We start from the raw sequence: 11,060 nt of genomic DNA on the forward strand, positions 1-11,060 counted from the left end.
TGTGCTGGGTTTGTGAAGAACATTCAGGATCACCGAGTTTCTGGTCTATTGGCTGTCCGTAACAAATACCTGAGCCTCTTCCTTTCTCACAGATGTCCCTTGCAGCTTACCCCACCTTCAGGTGGGATATCTGGTTGCAGCACTTTCTTGTGTATCAGCCAAGGTCACACAGCGGGGCTGACTCTGCTTGCTGCCCACATCTGCTTCTTGTGGAAGCTGTGATCAGTTCGGGGTGCAGGGAGACATGAGTGATGCAGGGAGCAGGAGGCTAGGGTGCTAGGACAGCAGCTCCAAAGCAAAGCACTGGACTCCTCTGATAGTCAGTGGAGAGAAATCAACATGTCCAGAACCTGACTCCTCTCATCTTCATGCAGATCTCTCAAGGAGATCAGGCAAAACACCTTTTAAGAGCCTGTTTCTCTCTGACTACAAAGGGAGCCCAGATGCCTAAGTGAGACAAGAGACGTGGAAAGCACTGAAGCCAGGTGGTATCAATCCCATCACATCTTTAGAAAACAGGGCAATTTCACACAGGGGCTTGACAGATGGCACTTATACGTGGAGACAATTATGTGTGGAGGCACTTCTGTGTGTAACATTACTTATGTATCATCCTCAAGATGATATAAGCAGTGCCCATAATCCTACAGTCAGATAGGTGTAACATCGTACGGCCTTCTAGTACCTAAACCTGGGTGAAATACCAGAGTGATCTTAAATAGTCGCCAGGACAATGCCCAGAACTAGTCTGGGACCAGACTGACCCAAGAGCTGCTGAGCCCCATATTGGCGGAGTGTGTGACGCTGGGTCTCCTCTAGAAGTCACGCATGTGCCACAGTTTCTTTTTTTTCTTTTTAGCACAAACTGCCCTTGATTAGTCATCGACCTCATTTAGAAGTTGCACCGCTACCACTCAAGCTGTGAGTGGAGTATGTATTTAAATATAATAGGCTCTGCGATCATTTTAATACTGGCCTAGATCTAAGCCCACGGGGGGCTATAACTAATTTGATAGAAACTGTAGATAGAACCACCTGAGACCTCTCTAGAGTTCGGCTGTGGGGTTCACTGTTCCAGCACAAAGTCTCAGCTGAGCGCCCCTGACTGCTTTGCAGCCCTTCTCGACAGACCGAGGCCAATCTTGGGGGGGCAGCAGGACCGAGTTTCGTGATGGGTATCCTTCCCCATGGGAATTATGAAGCAGATTATGGGAGGAGGGAATTATGGTTTCAATTCCCAAAACCAATGAAAGCATGCATTTTTGCACAATTCTGAGTCAAAACCATATGCAACTCCATGGGTTTGGCTGTGTTTTGCCTTGGGTTTTTTCCAGCAACAGTCAGTGATCCAAAAGGTAGGACTAAGTAAAGTCACCGTATGTTTTAAACCTCCCATACTGGAAGGTTTCATGTAGTATGCAAGTCTTTTTGTAATGTCAGAAGCACTTCCCACCGGAGCTTTTCACTTCTTCGGCATTAACTAAGTAACTCTGCAAACTGGGGACTAAACATCTGCCTTTTATCACCAAGCACAATACTGTCAGTGAATTTGTTTGTGTTAGCAAGTACCACCTTGTTGCCTTAGCTGGTACTCCTGTAGCCTCCAGATCAGAACATCACAGGCGCTGGCTCTATATAAATAGCGAACAAAACTTTGATGGTGGGGGTGGCGTTTAGACGCTACTAAAGTAAACGCATCAGCCTTCAGATGGTGCCATAGCTGAGATTTCCTTGTCCATCTCTGACGTCTGCTGAAGTGGAAATCAGCCATTGCCCGAGGCTCTTTTTTCAAATTTCATTTCTTTCAAATTTCACCTTTTCCCTCTCCCTCTTCCCTAATGGAAGCTTTGAGTGAGAGTGTTATAACTGCTGTATTTGCCTGCAAAATCCCTTTCCCACCTCTGCAACATAGTATAAATACCATAAAACCATGATAAAAGGGACAGTAAAGCAAATGTTAGTTGTACAAATGTGACATCTTTATTGCTGGTGATACTACAACATGCATTCTGAATCCAGTGCTACACAACTGACTGAATATTCCAGTGTAGATAAGGTTCATCTGTAAAAATGTGATAAATGTCAAGTGTAACTTACTTGCTAACTAACTTTCTTGCATCAAATGAAAGCAGACGTTCCTAAAATGTTTATTATTTTATGCCTTCTCCACACCAGTACAATCAGCATTGCAAAGTCTGCAGTATTCATAATGAACTCCACATTCTGCTGGATCCCAGTCATTAGAGCTGTATCGTGCCCCTGCCTGCCTGGGGCAGAGGAATAACGTTCGAACCTTGGACGTGCAAAGGGACTCTTTCCCCCAGGATCTGATCGAGGGAGGGACATGGCTCACTTTGCATGCAGACAGGGTTAATCTTTCCTTCTTCCTGCATTCTTTCACACAGCCATCCCGAGGGGAAGTCTCATATTACCTCACCTCTCATTCCTAGGTTTCTAAGTTGGACCTAGATTTGAATTTCCCTGGCATTAGAGAGGAGTCTCATTCAGCCATTCAGCGTTCTGGTTTGGATCCATCTTACAATGGTAGGTGGGACCTTCACACAAGGGGAGTTTGATTTGCTTATTCCCATTCCAGCCCATCTCATTTTGCACAAATCCTGGTGTCTGGTCTCCCCCGTTTTGTGCAGCTGTGGAAGATACTAGGGCAAGTCACTGCTTTAAAGAGGAAATAAAGCATTGCCTTCCCATGGGAGAATTCCTGAAGACAGAAAAGCAGGGTGGTTAGCAATGCAGCCTTGTCCTGGCTTGTCTACACATGAAAGTTATTCCAGAAAAAGCTGAATGTAAAGCAGGATAGACATTCCACAACTGCTGCGTCTGTTGCTGAGATCTCGGCAGAAGCAATGGGTCAAGATAGCTGTGTGTTGATTCATTGGGACTTAGCTATGTCCAACAGAAAGAAACAGGCAAGGGTTCTGAGGACTTTGTATGCATTATAATACATACAAAAGCACAAGTAAACTATTGCAGAATAATCAGAATTAAATAAAGAATTATTTTCCTGACTTTATATAACTGAAGCAATGAGATATCTCCAGGATTTCTTTTCTTCACCCTCATGTCCTTGGCTTAGAGTAGGATGAGAGCGCAAGGAAAAGATGCCTGAAAAGGTGGCTTCAAACCATTTTGTTTCTCCTGGTTCTCACACACACACAAAGACAGCTTTGTCCTGTGTGCTACCTGCGTCCCCTTCAGCTGCACCAGGCATGGCACCAGCACAGTGGCTGGGAAGCTCACAGGTGCTCTTCACCGCCTGAAAGGCACACTGTGGTGCAGGATTCCTTAAAGGAGCCAGTTCCCAGTCTGGAAACATCTACTCCATTTTCCACACCAGCACAGATGCAATCTAAAGACAAACACTGCCTGGCATCAGTTTAGCCAGATTTCACCCAAGTATTCTACGTTACCCCTAAGCACCAGGGATAAAAAGAAAAGTTAATTTTCCATGACCTTAAACTGAGACTTTCCTTGAACAGCCCGGCAGTATGTATGCCTTCGGCCTCCACCTCCATCCCTCCCTGCTGTCCGTTTGCTGCAGGACAGAGGCAGGGCAGTCGAACCGACACAAACCCCACCTCGCAGGCATTGACTCCCGCTTTTTCCCAGTGCCATGTGCATCTTCTGCAGTGGTGGGCATCAGTTCATTTCTGAAACTAGATTCTGGTGACTGTCTGGATGCTCACTGAGACACCGGCTAATACCCCTTGTCTGACTGTGATAGCACCCAAGCATAATGATCATGCTCTTTATTAGACTCTTGTTTGCTTACTTAGGATAAAGTCCTCCTCGGTGCTCCTGCCATGGTTCTGCGCATTCATGGAGTGACCCATATGAGACCTGCCGGCATTATGTGGCATTAAACCAGTGCCATGGGGGCTCAGTGGGCCTTAGGGACAGCAGCATGTGAGGGGCAGAGGCGATGGTGAACAGCAGATGGGTTTGTAATGGTCTCTGCAGGTTCCTACTCTGTAAACATAAAATAAAACCAAAACCCTGGGGCTTCTTGCTTCATCCAGCCCCACTGCGTCAATCCACTCTGCTCAGTGCCTTTATCCTCCCAGAAACAGGACGGCTGCCACCTCTTCCCCCTCCAGGAGCTTCTTCCCTTGCCAAGTGGAGCTGCTTCGGTGACCAGCCCAGCCCGCTGGGCCATGCCCTGGTGCCTGCCAGCGCCGCCCTAAGATGGCGGTGGGGCCCTGCCCCGGGCTGGTAATGGCACCTGCCCAGCCCGCCAGGCCCCGCACCCCCCTGTCAGCACTCTGCCAGCCCTGACCGCAGGCTCAGATCGCCAATTAACCAGCACCCAAGCTAATTAGGGTTCCCCCAGCTCTCCCCTGATAGCATCACCAGGAGCGTCCCAGCAAGGGCAGCAATGCTACTGGGCCGGTGCCGGGGAAAACCCTCCATTTTGCTCAGCTTCACAAATCGCCAGTGTTTTGTGTTCACGCAAGGAAATAAAGACCTGTCAGCTCTGCAGCCGCTCTGGAGGGAGAACTCATCAACCCACCGGCTGCGGTGGAAAACAAGCAGAGAAACAAAATGTCTGAACTGGGCACCAGGTGCTGTGTTCTGCTTGTGGAGATGGGATGATTTCTGCTAAATTAAATGTAGGTTAAACTTGAAAAGGCTTTTAGGTGCGAAAAACTCAGAGGTTTCATTTTTAATATGTTGGAATAAAATATTTTCAGAAGGGTGACTGCTGAAACGAACACAAGTGCATTCAGCACAGATTTAAACATGTTGGTAACATGCTCTCCTCCCCCTAGTTTGGTGGACTCCAAACTCCCCAGCTGGCTGAAATAGAAACACTTTATGCCCCCCAAATTTAGGAAATATCTCCCTTGCATTTAAAGCATGCACTGCTTTGTCTTCCCTTGAACGTGATCAGACACCAACGAACAAAAATTACTTTGTGGCTTAAACACCTTTTCTTCTTTCTGAGAAGTCCTAGGTTATGACTTTATTGTGGAAAAAAAAAAAAAAAAAAAAGTATTTTGATGTAGCTATAAAGCCCAAGCTGAAACAGGCTTTCCTACTGTTCTGCCACAAACTGACTGATGGAGCAAGGGTTGGGTTCCATTTGTAGAGGGTCTGTGCAAAAAAGCACTTAAGCATTATTTTGAGCTTCCATGGAGAAATCTGTGAAACTGCATTCTATTACCTGGGCCTCATTGTGTGAAACATCTCCAACTGTGAGCAATAAAGTAAAAAAAATTATTTGAACAGACATAACATCTTTGGAAGGGGGTGAAAGAAAAGAACAATAAATCACATCAATTTAGTAAATCTGAACAACACTCCCCGACACCTTTCACGCGGCACACTGGCAGTGGTCCTGACGCTTTCTCCCCTAGCTGGGAGTGCGCTCTGCAGTGGGCAGCTCCTGCCCTCTCCTCTCCCTGCTTTCCATAGTCCTCTTTTTCCAGCCAACAGAAATGCAGTCAGGGAACACGCTGATGTCTTGCTCCTGTTTTCTGCAGCAAGGATGTAATTCTTTAGTCAAACACATCAATTCTATAGAGGTAAAGCTTCAAAAACAGACATACGCACAGTGCTCCAGCGAAGAGTTACCATCTGCCTTCCCCTCTCCCCCTCCTCCTCTTCAAAGGAAGGAAGAAAGAAATTTAACAGTGGCTTAGTTCCTCAGTACCTGCTCGCACTGACATTCATGAGATTCCCTACAGGATTTTTCTTGCTACCCAGGCAGGATGAACACCCACAAAAATTGGCAAGGAGATGACTTTCAACTCATTTTCAAAAGCTGGCTCTATTTCAAGTAGACAGTGTCTCTCTGGTATCAAACCAGGAAGAATTCGGTTTTGCTTTCCTCTGAAAAATAGAAAAGGCAAGTAGCCATCCTACTGGTTGCCTTGAATACTAACAGAGAAATATAATGTTTCAAGGATTAAAAGGAATACAATTTCACTTGTCAAAGCCTGAAGATGAAGTTCCATGTTTGCCTGATAATATCTTTCAGCTGAGCATCCTAAAAACCTAAAGCAGAGTTTGCTTTCTGCATAGTCTGCTCCTCTGCCACTACTCTAGAGATGCAGGCACTATTGCCTACAGCAGGGAACACTCAAATGTCAAATTCAGAGCTCTGCCATAGTGTCAGGAGAGAGCTGTTACTGCTACACCAGTTGTCAGTGTGCAACTTTACACATCTGAATGATATCTGTATGCTGGGAAAAGTTGACTCTTGGTCCAGGAGCAAAAAGGTAATTTTGTTGGGACAATATTTTTAGGTTGAGAAAAGTTAAACCAGCTCCATCAGCAAAAAAAAACCCAACCAAACTTCTTTAGCCAATGTACCTTTAGTAAAGAAATTCACTCTCTCAGCAGAACTATACAAGGCTTGACAAGGCTTGACATAGACTTGACAGATGACTAAGAGTTTAACAGAAATGCAGAGAAGAAGTGGGTAAGAAAGGACTGTTGTAGAGGTGTGGCTGCAGAGTTACTCAGCACAGGAAGGCACATGTATTCTCAGACAATATTAATCTTAATAACCTTTAATTTAAGCCAATTTATTGTCTGGGCACTACCAAGAAGTGTTATCCTGACAGGTTATCCAGGATAGTTCACTACCTTGGAACGGTTACTTCTGAGCTTTTGAGTTACGACTCAGCCGATGTGAGTTTCTCACGGCAGTGACGTTCTGTGACTGCACGTAGGAAGTGGCTTGTTTGAGAGACAACAATCGGGCTCTGCTTGGGCCACACAGAAAAAGACAAACTTGCTGTACAGTTCATACGCTGCATGTAGGGAATGTTTCTTTTGTATGGCCCCTATCGCAAGCCCAGCAAAGCACTGTGAGGAACTAGCACACAACAGAATTACATGACTGAAGCTTTTATCACTTACTGGAAGTCTTCCACAGCCTCAAGAAATGGTTGCAGTTTATTGCATCAATAAGAGTGCAATTTACATTAGAAAGTAAGAGTACAGTGTTTATTCCAGGAAATTATTGCCATAGCTTAATGCCACTTATTACCTTGAAGGTGAAGAACAATATCACTACCTTGTAGTCATTAGCAATAATTATGAACAGCTTATCAACCTTAATACCTCCTGTGGCAGACAGGGAAACTTTGCAATCTCTACCATCTACAAAGATAGAAAGCAAGTAAACTGAATACTGGCAACAATGGGTGGATGACACTTCCACATTGCCACAAATATATGCTTTGTAATGCAGCACAGGAGTCAGTTACCTTTCCCTTTGTCTTGATCGAGATTTTTCATAGGCCAAGCACGAGATTTTTACTTACCATTAGAACTTAAGTCCTTTCCTTTCATTTACGCTTTTCAAAAATACTGCAAGAAAAATTAATGTATTCTGTTTCCTGGTTATCTTATGTTCCTCCAGTGCTACAGCAAGTATGAGATCTTGCTCCATGTTAACACCAGCTGGATCAACTTACCTTGAACATGCTTAGGTCTAGATGGTCCTGCCACTGCATCTGGCTGTTCTTCACTTCAGATTCAAGATGGATTCCAAATAAATCTCTTTTTCAGATTTGCCGCCACTCCCAGCTGAGCACAGTCTAGCAGCAAGAGGAGACTCCTTCTGTTTCATTCACCTATAATGAAGGGTCTGACCCAAACTCTGAATCCACACACTCCTGTCATTGTAGATATTTGCATTTTGATCCTACACTACAGAAGTTTTGCTAATAACCATACACACAAATCCCCTGCTGGCTGGAGAAACATTTTATACTAGTGATGGAGACCTGCTGCTGATACAGTTAAACCATCTCCCTGAAAAATTCAAGCTATCTAGCCAAAAGGCTCTTTCGTCTGTATGTGTTGTGTCTGCTTTGGCTGTGGGTTCCAGGAGAAGTGCCGGCAAATCTTTGTCAGTGAGAATATTGTTTTTCCTTCTCCAGAGCCAGTGGGGCTGTGCCAGGAAAACTTGGTATCCAGGACCTGCCTAGCATGACTCCAGTCCACTTCCACCTCTCTCCGAGCAGACTTTACAATGAATGATGTGCAGTATCTCACTTCGGGCAACTCACCCAGTCTCCCTCCCCAGATTGCTGTAGCTGCTAAGAAAACCAGTATCCCTCAAATTAAGACACCTACTTTAAAGAACAGCGTGCCTCACAGTAACAGACATGATAAATGCTATGAGTAATGACAGATCCATGTGTTAACAGTACTCTATCAGCCACCTACTGGCTCATTTCTTCTTTTGATAAAAGCTTTTCTCCTCTGGTTATGTATGAAAAGCAAACTTCTTGTGTGAAGGTGGATCTCTGTGCAGAAGCAGTGGGAGCAGAAGGCAGAAGTTCTTGAGTCTTGACTGCGGCTGTGAAACAGACTCGGTGCTGATCAACTGATCAAACAACTGGTGCTTTTTGCCTCAGTTTCCTCACTTGTAATATTAATAATGTCTGTGTTGTAATCACGCTGCAAGGCATAGTTAATACTTGCATGGTGGTGCTTTGGAGATGCCAAGATAATCCCAGGAGATACCAGTATTGTCACTAAATCAATTGTATCTACACAGTGAAAAAAAAAGCAAGCACAGATGCTAACATAATGTTATGTATTTTGGTGCAAAATGAAATAAAAATCTTGCCTTCTGTCCTCAGATTTCTTGTCAAATGTTCACTGCTTCACATGCTGAAGCAGTTAGTAATACAAAGTATATTTCTATCCTACTTTATTTTACATAAAAAAGTGAAGAACCATGACTGAATCTTAATACAAAAAAAGGGCTTAAGTTACATTCTCTTGGGATCATCTGTAGCAGAGCGTAATAAGTTTCTCAATATCTGACCTAATTATATCTGTCCTTCTAAGTTTTGTTTCCCATAAGAGCTAAATATCTATGGTTAAAAATAACATTTGAAACTCCTCCAAGTTCCAACAGAACTTTTTCAGCCTCTTTTAAATTTAAAAATCTATTTTTGTTTTAATTTTTCACCCAACTTTAAAAAATTATGATTTTGAGGCTGGCATTTGAGAGCTGGAGGGGAAAAAATTAATTACTTTTGTTTATTTCTTTTTGGAAAAATACCACAGCTATCAAAACAAGTGACAGAGAGGCACCGGGAAGGAAGGATGCTTTTGTGGCTGAAAAGGAATTGACTTTGTTAGAAACTTATCTTCTAGATCATGTTGATGTCTCCTGACAGACAACCAGGCAATTCTGCGATGTTTGTGTGTTTGTCCCTACCTGAGCACCCAGTTTAAGCCGCTGCCCCAGAGCAACAGCAATGGAAGGTGACACAGGCCCCAGCCCCTGTGACCCATCAGTCCTGTTTAGAGCATCCTGTATCTGTGCAAAAGCTGGCAAATTGTGCTAGTGTTGGGACAGTAGAATCCTTCACACTCGTCTTTTTCTGCTTATTATTTTCTGGCCCTGTTATTAGAGGGCTGGCACAGGCCTGAGGCTGGGATGCCTTGCACCTGGATCCACTTCACACAGCAGTCAGAGTGGCCATTTACAACCTTTGTGCCTCAGTTTCCCACCTGTAATCCATGGAAAACAGTGCTGACCTTCCTGACCAGACACTGCAAGGCTGAAGTCCTAAACATTTGCCAAGGGCTAGAAATCAGCTGTAGGGTGTTTAAGAAATACAAGGGATTATTATAAGTAGTCACACTTCATTCCCAGGGAGGTTGATAATAAATAACATTTATACAGCACCCTCCATTGTGAAGAGACCAAGAAGAAAGGGAGTCTGCAAACAGGGACCCAACCAGGATTTTTGTATGGGAAATTTAGTTCAGCTCTTCTCTGTTGAGAAGCTTTTTCAGCCTTGTGGAAGGAAGAATCTGGAGATCAGATTGAGTATCCAGCCTTGCGCACCTGCAGGAGTTCTGCATCCATCACTGTGGACGGGCCATAAAGCCTCGTCCTGGAGCTTTATAAATGGTGCTGCCTGGTCGCGAGCACCGAGCTGGCCTGAGCTCCGTTTTCACGGTCCAGTTCACGGGAGGGGGGCACAAGCTGAACAACAAATGCAGTTTATAATTGCCCAGCCGTTCTGCTTCGAGGGTCTGGGAGACTTAAATGTCACAGTATACAAATGGGAATTGTTGGGAGAAATAGAGCAATGCAAGGCTCAAAGTGATTTCAAAGGCATCCGAGTCCGGTGCTTTCTTTAGTTCACAGCACAGGTTCCAGGCTGGAGCAGATAGCCTAAATTCCCTCAGAAAGAGGCAGCAAAGGGCCGGGGGATGAGGCGGCAGGTCCTCAGCCGGTCCCGTGTTGAAGGGGTCTGGTTTTGTTAGATGGGTGGCGGAGCACTTTGGGGGTTATGATATTCCCAAAGGATTTGTGCCTTCATATCCCTGCAGGCTGAGACGGGCCAAGCTCCCTGATTTCACTGACCTTGCCTCAGCTGTGAGGTTATTCTGCTGGTGCAAAACTTGATTGCACGCTCTGAATCCTAGTTTAGCTGAAGCATCTGGCTTTTCCCTAAAAACTCAGATGAGGGACACATTCATACCTTTCCTGTGGGCTGCCTTAGGACCACGGGCTGCTGTGAGTCCCCAGCTTCAGCTGCAGCCCTCTGCTACAGGGAATTCAGGGCAGAGCCAGCCAAAGGCTCCTCAGAACAGCTGGCGGCACTGAGCATTGCCATCCCGAGGACAAGGGGCCAGGGCTGGGTTGCTCCTGCCACAGGAAAGGGGAAGGAAGGGCAGCACTGTGACAGAAACCCAGGCTTGTTACCACTGCCTCTACTGCAGAGATAGGAAGGGTGAAGACAGAAGCGCTGTTGCAGGATGGGGCCCTCCACCTACCCCTAACGGCAACTGCTGCCCTACCTGCCTGCGCCCCTCAGCCGGCCACCACAGCCGTAAGCCTGGTTTCCCAAGGCTGATGCATCATGTTGCTGTGACAGCCGCCATCCTGTGCCCATGCCCAGCACTTGCCCCACGTGGCAGTGTGGCAGCGTACGTTCCCCTGGGGAGCTGTGGATCTCCATCTGCAGCACATCTGCACTTGGTGGCAAAACACCATCCAGTCCCTGCAGAAGGCTTGGGTAATATCAACTATCTAGATGATCATTGTAGGTCCC

Source organism: Falco rusticolus, chromosome 3 (genome assembly GCF_015220075.1).
Source record: "Falco rusticolus isolate bFalRus1 chromosome 3, bFalRus1.pri, whole genome shotgun sequence".
Classification (NCBI taxonomy): Eukaryota; Metazoa; Chordata; class Aves; order Falconiformes; family Falconidae; genus Falco; species Falco rusticolus.